At 39.3% G+C, this 12,920-nt stretch overlaps 1 protein-coding gene across 1 annotated transcript in view; it reads left to right on the forward strand.

Annotated features, from left to right (window-relative positions):
• The window catches only part of LYRM7 (LYR motif containing 7), a 31,766-nt gene extending 26,429 nt beyond the window's left edge, over positions 1-5,337 (forward strand). The window contains exon 6 of the mRNA XM_054004364.1: positions 5,087-5,337. The gene's annotated coding sequence lies outside the window, so the exon portion shown is untranslated. The remainder of the gene's footprint in view (positions 1-5,086) is intronic.
• Positions 5,338-12,920: the final 7,583 nt, after the last annotated feature.

Genomic DNA, 12,920 nt, shown 5'->3' on the forward strand with positions numbered 1-12,920 from the left:
TCATACTGTGCCAAGTCCATCAAGGCCTGGGCAGTAACACCTGGCTCTTGAGAGACGGTCTGTACTCATGAGTTGCAAAAATACTTTCATAGTAAAATGTAGCTGGCAAGCTTGGAAAGTATTGCCATTCTCCTTTGCCAGGTGGAGTAACAGATGTGGAGAGGTTAAGTGGTTAATGAAGGTCTCAGATAAAGTTGGTGGCAGAGCTGAGAGTATTTCAAGAAGACTAATTCTCATGACCTTGATCTAAGTGACACTCTTTGGAAAGCATCTCATTATTCACACCTGTTTTTTTTGTTTTTTTGTTTTTTTTTTTTTTTTTTTTTTTGTTTTTTTTTTTTTTTTTTTGTTTTTTTTTTGTTTTTTTTTTTTTTTAAATAATGGAGGTACTTAATTACAGGAAAGGAGAACTATAAGAAATGTAAATTATGAGAACGAGGCTAAAATCATTAATAAAACAGAGGAGGACATTTAGTGCTGAGAGACTGCTATGTTGAGTAAACTGGGAGCATGAACACTACTAGTTCTGGCTTCTGCAAATAGAATTTGTTAAATTAAAAACTTGCACAAGTGATCTTTTGCTGCATTTCCAGATATGGGCTTCATTTCCCCAGGGCTGTCCTCCATGTATTCATGTTTTAAATCATATAAACTATGACTTCCTGAAAATAAAAATAGCTTTGTTAAACTTAGACTTCTAATAAAGTACGTCAGCTTACATGAGGCAGGAAAAGTATTTCTTTGCATAATAAAAGCTTCTAGCTAGTAACAAGACATTTTAAGACTTAAAACATTTGCAACATCCTGAGCCTCTTCTTTTGTTCACCAGTTCAACTCTGAATGTAGTGAATGTTTCTTCTCTCCACAATTAATTTTCTCTTCATACTGAAGTTTAAAACAACAATGAACCCCTAAACTCTTAATCTGAATTGTTCTATCAGACAGAGAAGTGAAAAAACATAGAGCAGTATCAGTATTTTTTATTTTCTTCTCCATGCACAGCAGGACATTAATCTGCATTCAAATTTGTGAACAGTCTTACTGAAGGCAATGTAACTATTACCATACTAGGAAATAAAGAAGAAAAATATGCATTTTTAGTTTGTGAGGCAGAGTGCCATTCTGGAGTTATCCACAGGCAAAATTGCAGCTTCTGGAGGTGGACTACCGGGTCATGTCGGCAGCATTTAACTGCTGGGCTACCTGCGCTCCCTTCAGAACAGGCACGTGGTGAGTGCAAGCAGCACAAAGCTGGAGCACGGTGACAGGCAGTGTCAGACACGAGTGGCTTAGAGCTTTACCACTTGTTAAATGAATGAAACAACTTGTCTGTATGAAGTTTGACATGGATGTGTGAAGGGCTAAGGCCTTAGCAAAGTATTAGAGTTAATTGCAATTACATTTTCAGGGAAAAACTAAAAGGGAAAGCTAAATCCTACAAATATCTCCTGAGACCCAAACATAAGCAATATACTATACCATCTTTCTGAGTTTGTTTGCAGGCCTGAATCACAGAGGATTGCTTGCACTGCATTTTGTCTGTTTACAATACGTGTTTCAAGCAAGTTAGGGAATTTGTTTTTTATTCTTGCTCCCTAGCTAACAGATATGGGGACCCTTTGCATCATCAAAGAATGGATGTTCATTCAGTTTAACCCAGTAAAAATCACAAGCAAGGAGATTATTCCCTTGCTGAAGAGGACACTGAGGAGAGGGCCCTTCTTCCACGGGTACTTTCGTTCCGCCCTGTCAGTAGCTCTCTTTTTTTCATTTCTGCTTTGCTGCAAGAGGTTTATAACTGTCGGCAACTGCAAGCCCACTTCACCAAAGACAGCAGAGAGAAGTGACAACTGGGAAAGATGGAGAAGGAGAAGCAGCAGCTAAGAACACAGCTTTCTATAGCACCTTTCTGCCAGCCTGAGGAGACATTACAGAGCTATTCATAACATTTTTTTGCAGTAGCTATTTTATCTGGGATAATAGAAGCACAAAATAATAAAAAGTCAGCGTACAGAATTAGCAGCCTTGCAGTATTGGCATACTGTGACTATATAAAGACAGCAATCACTAAAGTTGCTTCAGTTGTTTCTCTCCAGATAGCAGCATTGGCAGTGACTCAAAAATATAGTATGAATTGCAGCAGAACCACTGATACAAAAGAGAATAAACAAGAACAATGGGAACATTTTTAATCAACCACTTGCTTTTACAAGCAGTTTTAAAAGGTTATTTTTATGATTATTTTGTATTTATACACTGTTATTTGCAGATATGCTCCTGCTAGTACATACCACTGACTCAGTTTGAAAGGCACTCCTCTATTTTTTTATATCCTCACAGCAGTATGGAGTTGTTGAAGCCTCATGGAAATGGCTCTTTCTCTCTGTCAACCATATATGCATGCACGTGGATTTGATCTAAATATTTATTAATTCTCTGTAGAGAATATAAATACAAAAATCATAGTCCTTGTATGGCCAGAGTCTACAGTCTAACATTTCTGAGCAATATTGAAGTGAAATATTCTATGCATAGCTGTTCAATTTACATCTTTTATTGTACATCAGTGAATTCAGGTGGCCTAAGTCAGTTTTTAGGGCACTCTACTCTGTTTTGAGATCTCTGTGTCATAATAGGTTTATCTGAAACTTAAACAAGTATGTATAAAAGAGGTTTCTTTTTGTATTGACAAATGAGGATCCAACACTAGTTTTCTTTTTCAAACATTTTCTGAAACTGAATATATCCTGTTCCTGGATTATAAATTTGCATGCTTAAAACAGAGGTAGTTTTGGGAAGGGAGGGACGAATTTTATAGCTTCAAGAGGAGGGTTTGGGGTTGTCTGAGTGTGTGTATGTGTTTCTATTCTTTTTAAGTCTTATTTGAGAGAATTGGTAGTAGGAAATCTGTAAAGGAAGACCAGGGCATATTTAGTTATTCTGCTCCTGCACCAGATTGTCTGGGCATAATAAATGGAGTACAATCCCATGTCTCTAATTTGATACTTTGAAAGTCCCGCACTCTCTTTTTGCCTAAGGTAGACAACTATTCTGCTATTGAAGTTCCTTTAATACTACCAAAACTTAACCCAGGTCCCACTGAAGTAAATGGAATTGTTAAACTGTGGACAGAAATAGGCCTTCAGGAATACATCCTTCCATTGCTACTTATTTCCTTTTATTTCATCACATTATGTCATCATAAGTAGATCTGCATTCTTGAGAAAGTGGCAGGGGAGAGAAAGAATTTCATTTCCCAGGAAAAGTCACATTATTTTCCAAATACAGAATGAGTCAGGGGAAAAAACTTTGAGGAGCCTTCCAAATCTGTCCTGTAACCCAAATTAGTTAGTACTTGTTTTTGTTTAAACACCCATTAACATATGCCTAAATATTAAATGTGATTTGCCCCTGCAGATATCTTATAAAGTATCTTGCAATACCAATCTGCAAACTTTTGCTAGAGGTTAGAAATTTTTTGTCAAAAAATTCCAGCTTTTTCTGAGTGGTGTGAATCTGCTGGTGTAACATTATACTGAAAGCTCTGGCAACTATGTGGAACAGGTTTGAGCAGCATTGGTTGCCAGCAACACGTCTTTGCTGTTGCTCCCACTTGTTTTCCACATTACTGAAGTTGCTCTAGCACTGGCAGCATTCAGGTTAAAAAATATCTTTAAACAAAAGTTCAGTGCCTGAGAGGATTTAAATAGTTTTAAAACATGATCCCACTTGGCATGGGTAAATTGGGCTGTTTTCCAGCAAGATTGTGGTTTATCAGAGACGTGGCTATCTGCACTTGAATGGGGACATGGGGGGACAGGGGATGGGGCCTCAAAATCTAGCTACAATGTATTACCAGATGCTGACAAAGCTGTGAACACTGGGGGTGGCAGTTGCGAAGCAGAACATCATTCCCAGTCTTACTCCCACAACTCCCATGCTTTTGGTGTCCTACACATTCTCTTCTACCCAATATGGTCCATAACAGCCTGTGTGATACTCTCTGATGTTTTGAATTCCTTGCTCCTGGACAGGTCAATGCAGTGTGTTATAAATGAGGATGTCACAGCTGGTTCTGGTTTTGTCTCACAGGTAGGCTGCAATACCCGTGGTGAAACAAGTGGTGGTTGTTTCCAAGTGTGTATTTGAACCAGCAAGGCTAGAGATACAGAAACCAAAAGGGAAGCAATCACATGGCAGAGACAAAGCACCAGAGTACACACTGACTTGCCAAAATTGCACATTCTTATATGCTCCAGGACACAGTCCTATTTAGATATGATTTCCATATACATCTCAGCTGTGGGCTGTTTGAGGAAAGACTTTTTACAGTTTTTTTCAATCAGGTATTCAGCACAGAAATCCTTGGAGTGCTTTCCTAAATATATTAATGAGTGGGATATTTTATGTAGTTGTTCCCTGCTGCTGTCCTCCACCTTTTCATTATAATTCTTATTTATTTTTGTTTGGTTTTGGTTTCTTATGTGCATTGTAATCAGTCACTTTGTCAGGGATTTTTAAACTGGAACACAATTCAACAAGAAGTTGCTCGGACTGTTTTTTGGACGTTTAAAAAAAGTATCATTTGTACTGTTTAGCAAAGGGTATCCTGTTAAACTGTTGAACCTGGTCTGATAGAATACCTAACTGGTACTCATACATTACTGTGCTATGTTTACAAAATGATCCATACAGGATTGAATAGCTGAAATCCACTCAGACACAATGAAAATTCTATTGCTTTTTAATATGAGATGTTCCTGAAGTTGATGTAAATTTCAATGGGAGTTCAATATCTGGAGCACATTCAGATCTAATTTGGAACCTGAATTATATTTACTATCTATTTAAAGCATAGATTGTTTTAAAGTTTGTTCAATCTTATCATGCAGTGCCTGTTTTTCCTTTGCAGTTATTCAGAGTCCACCAAGCTCTACACAAATTGTTAATTAGCAGGAGCTGAATGCTTCCATTTAAGGGGGAAAATCAGATGTGCATTCCTTCACTTTTTTTTTCACAGAAACTTAATTGTATGAGTTAGTGTGGTTGTTTCATTACTTTCACCTCAAATATTTTCTTTAAACAGTTCCAGAGCAGGATGGAGGTAAGACTTCTGTGAGACAAGTTGTGAAGTCTGAATGTTCCAAGATTTCTCTGACTGAATGGAAGGGAAGATGTTTCTCAGCACTGCAGTCATCTCCTGCTGTGCTACTGTTGATGTCCCACAAAAAAGGAGGTTCCAGGAATACTTGCAATAGAACAGAGAGCAATGAATGTCAGTTAAAAAAACTTTTGTGCCATTGGAAGTGTTTGTTATCATAATAAAATGTATTTAAAGTCTTGTCTCACTGAATGAACACCTGATATAAATACCACTGCAGTAGGAAGGAAGCTTTGGTCATCTCACTCTCATTACACCAGTACCACTCTACTGCACTGCACCTGCTGTTGGCTGCCAGGGAGAGCCCTGAAGGCACAGCAGCAAACTGCCTCCACTGAGTGCTCATACTTCTGAAACCCACTGCTTTTGACACTTCTCAGGAAGGCATAATTGATAATCTTTTAGTTTGCAATGTAGCAATTAACTCAAACAGCTGAACTTTTTTACTTCCAGCACAATTTCCAAGGCATTAAATTCCCTTAGTTTAGAAATATGTTTGTATTTCCTTTTGTTTTTCAAAATAGTAAGATTGTACTTAATTCAGGTGAAATATGGTGATGCTCTGATATGTTAGACAGAAATGTTGCTACTGAGAACTCAGCAGTTACATCTGAGGAAAGCCTCTCACACTTTGCATGGTTTTCTGACAGACGGGAAAGAAAACAGTTGATTAAATGATGCCTTCTTAACTTTGTGCCATAGGGGAGAAAAGGCTTTCAACACACAGAGGAAATAGAGTTTAATAGAATATGTGGATTACAGTGTGATTAGATGGCAGATTTTATTGCCACTATATATTACTACAGGCATAAAACTGGAAAAAATGTATTGTGGCTGTCTGTGGTAGATGTGATTTTCATCATATCAGTTGGGTAATTGGATAGATTCATTTTCTAGGCCAATTCTCCCAAATGCATAAATGTGAAAATAGAGATTTCTCTACGGCTATTTTCCTCTTATGCTATTTGTTCTCTTTCTCAGTTTTGTGCTAGAGTTTTTTTTTTTTTTTTTTTTTTTTTTTTTTTTTTTTTTTTTTTTTCTTGTCTGCATAAGTAAGGCTCTTACTTATGCTGTATCTATCTGTGCATTTATCATAAAAAGGTAAAGTCCCAGATTTGTAGACTCTACAAGTTTGGGCTAAAGAGGTGGCCCAAAAGATAAGGGAAGTACTATCCAGGAGATGGAAACCAACACAATCTTGTTTTCCTTTATTATACTGTGCAGAAATTATACATTAGGGACTTACTGAATTTCTCCTCTGCAAGAAATACTTTAGTCATTTGACTTTTTACCACACACTGGGGAATCAATCACAGGATAGAAAATCTAAGAAACTAGAATACATGGGTTACAGAATTCATGGAACTTTATACTGTTCTCTTATTGATGGTCCATCTTATTTGTATTTCAACCTATATGCATACTTTTGTCGTCTTTTGTAGTTTTGGCACAGACTGAAATATCTCTTCCCTTTGCAAATCTGAGACTAGCATTCAGAATGGATACTATCATCCATTTCAACTTCAGGAAAACATTCTCCTACACGATTGTCAATGTTATTTGCTATCAGTGGGCTTGTTTGGTTTAGGAATGAAAAGGCAGGTGTTTGGGGGCAGGTTTGTGCAGACACCCATGCCCTGTTGTGGCAAATTCTGTCTGTCTGGTAGTGCAGCTGGACGTGCAGAACTGCACCTTCCCCAAGAATGAATCAGGTATGCTGATGGCAAAATGATAAAAAACCTCTGTAACCTCACACACACATTTTCTGGGGCATGATAGCAGCTGAATTTAATTTTTGAGGTGACTTCTTATATATTCTGGCTTGACCTGAGTCTTCTGAAAGACTCAAAACTCTGCTAGCAGTTAGTGGGATTCTTGTTATAGGAAAAACTCAGCATGGTTTTCCAAGCATATCAGCTAGTTCTGTTGTGAGCCCTACCTCTTTTGACCAGTACTGTGGACATGAAATAAACACCTCTACTCATCACTGTCTGACATCCCAGTTGCAAGTTTAAAGCATGTGCTTCAGGCTTACAGTCACTGTTCAGATGCTCAGGGCGGTTGTTTTCTTCTCATGAATATGAATATCCTGTTCAAAATAAATGTTGGCAATCTGTGATGGCCTAGGACTGAAAACAATTCCAAATTAATCTAGCAGGTTGTCAAGAGAACAAAAATACCATCAGTGCATGAGCTGATGCAACTTACTGCAAGTTACATAAACCAGGTAGGCATCTTAATAGAGTGATTGATGGCACAGCAAATACTACTGCAAGAGGCTTTTAGAGTTAACCCATCACTTAGGTTACCTTTCCATCAGCTGTGTAAGATTCCATTCGCTTGCCTAACATTAAATAATTAAATTTAGCTACAATAAAAAGTGTAAGAGAAGAAAAACAAAATCAAAGATACACTGTATTTTGTAAGGTGGGACTGAACATGAAAGCCCCTGGTAGAAAAAAAAGTACTCAAACACACACAGCCCTCTGTTAAGACCTGAAATTTTTTACAAGATGAAAAAACTGGTCTCACTGAAGAGAGTGGTATGTCTTCCACTAAGTCATTCAAGTTTTAAGGTCAGGATCAGACTGAGGTAATTCCCTGATTTAAGAATCAGGGAACATTTAATGGATATGACAGAATTCACCTTAAAGCACAAAATACCCCTGACACTGGATACACCATCCTATTTTATTTTTTAGAAGTCAGAAATAGACTTATTCTGAATGTACAGGGAACGCTGGTTTCCTTTTGAAGTTCCTTTCATTTTGGTGATGGGGCAAAAAGGGTTCAAACAGCTTGAAGTAAGAAAAAGCAATAGAGGTTGATACTGTTATTAGATAAAGGCTTAACAACTTGTCCTCAATCCTCAGTTACACTGAGTTGGTTTATTGTGGAAATATTTATAATTTGTATCACAATAGCAAGTAGAGGAGCCAAACAAATTGTGCGTTGCTTAATATTGGACAAAGTGCAAACATAGCACAAACATCACAGAAATATGCAACCTAAACAGACCAGACAGCCAGAGGGTAAGAGAGGAAACAAAGATGCATGCTAAATAATTACAAATTTCGAAAGCCAGAATAAAAACCAAAGGAAGTTACAGAAAATATATTAGAAACCTAATTACCATCAGGGTTCTTGCAAGTGTAAAAAAATGCTATTTTTTGTGGAGTTTCACTTCTGTCAGAAAAAAAAGGACAATAAATGAATGTAAGCAGATATTTCTTTGCAGGTTCACAATGAAGCAACTACATCACTGCAGCTACTTAGCAAAGTTCCTTTCTGAGAGAAACAGTACTATTATCTGAGAAAATCCTATTGGATTTCCATTTGGTGAATTTCTTTTGTTTACGGATCTTCATTTTATTATGCAGAAAAGCTCTGAGCCACTTTGCCAAGTTCAGGTCTTTACATGTTGAGTGAGAAGTTACTGAGTCAAGAGGACACACATTCTTTTCCATTCTCCCCACAATTTTTTTGAGTGGTAAATCTGCCTTACACTACTTGGTGAAAGAGAAGCTCAGCTCATGTTTCAGTTGTCTGGATCTAATTCAGAAAAATACATTTACTCGCTATAAAGCCTTAAGGGAGCACACATGGTGCATCAGCTTCCACATGGGTAGTTATCAAGCCACATACAGGGACTTGGATGCAAAACATACACAGATTAAGAAAGAAAGAAAGAAAGAAGCTTCCAGATGAAACTTCTGCCTCTTCTGGAAAAAATAGCAAGTTTTTTCCTTACCCTGGCTTGTTCATAGAGAAGAACTAATTATAGGAATCAGTGGGAAGTGAATATCCTCAGCAGCTTCCTCTTTTACCCTAAAAGAAGACAAGCAAGGAGTTAACTTTTCTGTTCCAGCCCCACCACCTCTATTCATTGGGCTGAGCTCTCCTTAAAACTGGCAGCTGTGATTGGAGTCTCCTTCTGCACTGGCCACGAAGAGACCCTTGCAACCGACTGAGCAATCAGAGCATAGCAGATTGCCTCTTGAGCTACATTAACAGACCACACTTCTGGTTCCTTGCCTCTGGCAGCTGCAAAACAATGTAAGTTTGCCTAGGCTGCCATCATGAATCACAGAATCAGCAATGATTTAGTTTGGAAAAGACCTCCAACATCATGGAGTGCAGCCTTTGACTGATCAGCACCTTGCCAACTGGGACCATAGCAGGGAGTGCCACTCCCTGAACATCTCCAGGAGTGGTGACTCCACTACCTCCCTGAGCAGTACATTCCAATGTTTAACAACCCTTTACATGAAAAAAATTCCTTATGAAGGTATGAGGGTAGACAGTTGCCACAGGTGAGAAATGCAGCTATGATCAGCTAATGCAACTCAGTGAGTAGCTGTCTTTGCAACTTTTAATTGGTGGTACATACCTTCACTGACATGTATATGGCTACATGAGAAATGGAGGAATCCTGTTGCGTTCATGAATGTTACACCCACACACTACTATTTAGTCACAATTAGTGTGTGAATTTTATTGCTCATTCAGAAAAGCAGACAACACATTTTTAAATTTGGAATTATAAGCTAATTTTTCCCTTTTAAAATCAATCTTTTCTTTTTTCACAGATACCATCAATCCCAGTAATGATAGATGTTTCTATCTGTTGTTTTTTTTTGTTTTTTTTTTTTGTATGTTAACTAGTAAACATTCTGGACCACAGAGTGGGAAGAACATAATTTACCATTAAAGGTTCATAGAAATGTTATTTCTGCCTGACCATTTCTTTCAGGTTTTGGCATGAGGCCCTGAGGACAGCAGGAGAGGAAGAAGATTCTGAAAGATAAAGTTCTTGCCTGTCTTTGGATATGGGAGAAGTAATTAGTAAAAGTAGTCAGTAATACAGGCAAGACTGTCACTGAAGAAAGAAATCAGGAGAATTGTCAGTATTTAGTCAGAAGGACATGAGAGAGATACTTGGAAAGTGGTAAAGGCACCATGACTGCACTTTTGAAGAACTAACCATAATAAAGCAGAATAAAAACTGTTGGTCAGAGCACGTTTGTCCAACACAGTTCAATCTTCTGAAGGCTTGAATTCACTTGCAAGCATGGCTGGCTCTATACACAGTTCATTCTCACACACACCATGGTTAGTACTTTGTTAGCAACAATGGCACCTGAATACATACCATTGCTGCCAGAAAAAGCCTGCCACACAACTGTCCTCTGACAAGCATTTGGCATATGCTTTCACCAGGCAGATGAATCTTCTGACTCTGCTGCTAGACCTGGTTTGAAGGGGCTGACACCTTACAGGTTTATGCTGCTGGCTATGCAACGTCACTTTGGGCACACCAGTGTGTGTCTGTGTCTGCTGAGACACATGACAGTGGAGAGGCCAGAAACTCTGAAGTGGTACCAGAAGCATCTAACACAGATGATTGTGGAGGCACTTGACATATCTCTGCTCCTTAAGAGGAATTGCTGTGGGGAACAGCTGAAGCTGTGTGTTATCACAGTGCTTGATGAAAATGTCACAACTCTTTAGAATATAATGGTATTACTAATGTAGGCAGTCCTTCAGGATATCATTACTGTGCTAGCAGTTTTGGCCAAAGATTTTTATGATGTTTCTGCAATTCACCTGCTTCTGCATGGAATGTAACCAATAAAAACTGGTTCTTACATCACATACCTTAAATGTACAATATTGAAACAACACATTGCATAGTGTTCCCCTTATTGGTTCATATGCTTATGAAACCAGATATTTCTGCTGGCGTTTTATGTGTAAATATGCTTGCTCTCAATATTTCCATGTAAGTACACATTATTTTCTTCACAAATTCAACAAAATGTATTTTAGCATGTCTTTTTCAACATTGCTTTGCTCCTTCTTACAATAGTTTTTCATGAGTGGAGTCCTGAGAAACAGAGCTTGAGAAAGAAAATGAACTTGCGGTTTTAAACTAACTGGATCTGCACCAAAATTCTGGATTAAGTTTCTGGTTTTACTGCATACTGCATATATATGACCTGAGGCAAGGTATACTGTCTCTTTATTTCTCATCTTGAAAGCAGGGATAATAGTTTCTCTACATAACAGGATTCTTGTCAAGTAAAATCCGTGAACAGTAATGATAATCTTCAGCAGAATGGAAATAACAATTGCAGCTGTTCTTTGCAGATATAAAATAAGGCCAAGTGCCATATCCTGCACTTGGGTCTCAGCAAACCCCTGCAGCACTACGGGCTGGGGGAGACAGATGCTTGGCAAAAAAGGACTTGGGAGTGCTCATTGCGAGCTGCATCAGTCTGAGCCTCTGTGTGCCCAGGTGGCCAAGAAGGCCAATGGCATCTTGGCCTGAACCAAAAACAGTGTGGCCAGCAGGATGAGGGGAGTGATCATCCTTGTGTACTTGGCGTTGCTGAGGCTGCACCTCAAGTCTGATTCTGAGCCACTCACTTGAAAAAGGACATTGAGGTGCTGGAAGAAAGGGCAACAAGGCTCATGAAGGACTAGAAAACGTGTCTTATAAGGAGTTGCTGAGGTAGCTGGGTTTGTTTAGTCACAAGAAGAGAAGGCTCAAGGGAGACATCATTGCTCTCCACAGCTCCCTGAAAGGAGGCTGTAGTGAGGTGGGGGTTGGTCTGTTCTACTGTGTCTGCAGTGAGAGGATCAGAAGAAATGGCCTTCAGCTGAGACAGGGAATCAGATTAGATATTAGAATTTTTTTTTCACTGTTAGGGCATGTCAGGCATTGGAGTAGGTTGCCCTGGGAGGTACCATTCCAGGTGGAGTCACCATCTCTGGAGGTGTTTAAGAGGCATCTGGATTTGGTGCTGGATGATGTTGGTTAGTGGTTCAGGGGTTACAATGGTAGTGCTGTGTTGATGGTTGGACTTGGCAATCCTAGAGGTCTCTTCCAACCTTTATGATTCTAGGGTTCTAAATAAGGACATTCCTCTTCTAAACACACACAGCAGAAACACCATCTGCAGGGCCCAGAGCTGAAACTGGTTTTTGGTGACTGGCTCTTGAATGGAAGATCAGTGTCAGGGCATACCTGATGGAGGCACTGCTCACACTGTGTCCTTCTGAAGGCAAATTAGACATAAGTATACTGGTGGGCTCAAAGCCCTCTCAGAAAAATACCCACAATTGTAAAAAAAAAAAAAAAAAAAAAAAAAGTATCTGGCACAGTTTTCACTTCAACTCATGCCACCAAACCACGGATGATGTGCAAAACCACGAAAAGTCGTGCACAGGAGAGACGGCAACCTAAGTCTCTCTGTAAAGAACCATGGCTTGACAGCAACACGGTGTCACTGGGTATAGCTTCCAGCCACACTTCTGCACCTAGCAAGGAATACCTGATACTGCATGTTCATCGTGTTTCCTGTTTGAGTCATGCTTGCCACCTTCAGCATTTTCCCCTTATTTTTTATTTTTAAAAGACAATGTATGATCTGTTGGAACGGAGCAGAGGTAGCGCTCCTCACCATACCTATTTTGAACCAGTAAACCAGCTACAGGTGTGGAGCACCCATGATGACTCACCACCTCTCTGTCAGCACCTGAAGTGACTGCCGGGGGAACGGGGGATGTAGGACGCTGACATTTTACCGACACGCAGAGTGGGCTTGCTGCTGTCAACACTGACAAATCCCCTTCTCATTTTCTTGTCCGACCACAAGCACACCAGCTTTCGTGACCTGCTTTCCGCTATTCCTTACGGCCGTGGCGATGTCAGCACATTTTGGCTAGAGAAGAGTCAGCGCTGGAGTCCCGCTGC

Source organism: Vidua macroura, chromosome Z, assembly GCF_024509145.1.
Source record: "Vidua macroura isolate BioBank_ID:100142 chromosome Z, ASM2450914v1, whole genome shotgun sequence".
Taxonomy (NCBI): domain Eukaryota; kingdom Metazoa; phylum Chordata; class Aves; order Passeriformes; family Viduidae; genus Vidua; species Vidua macroura.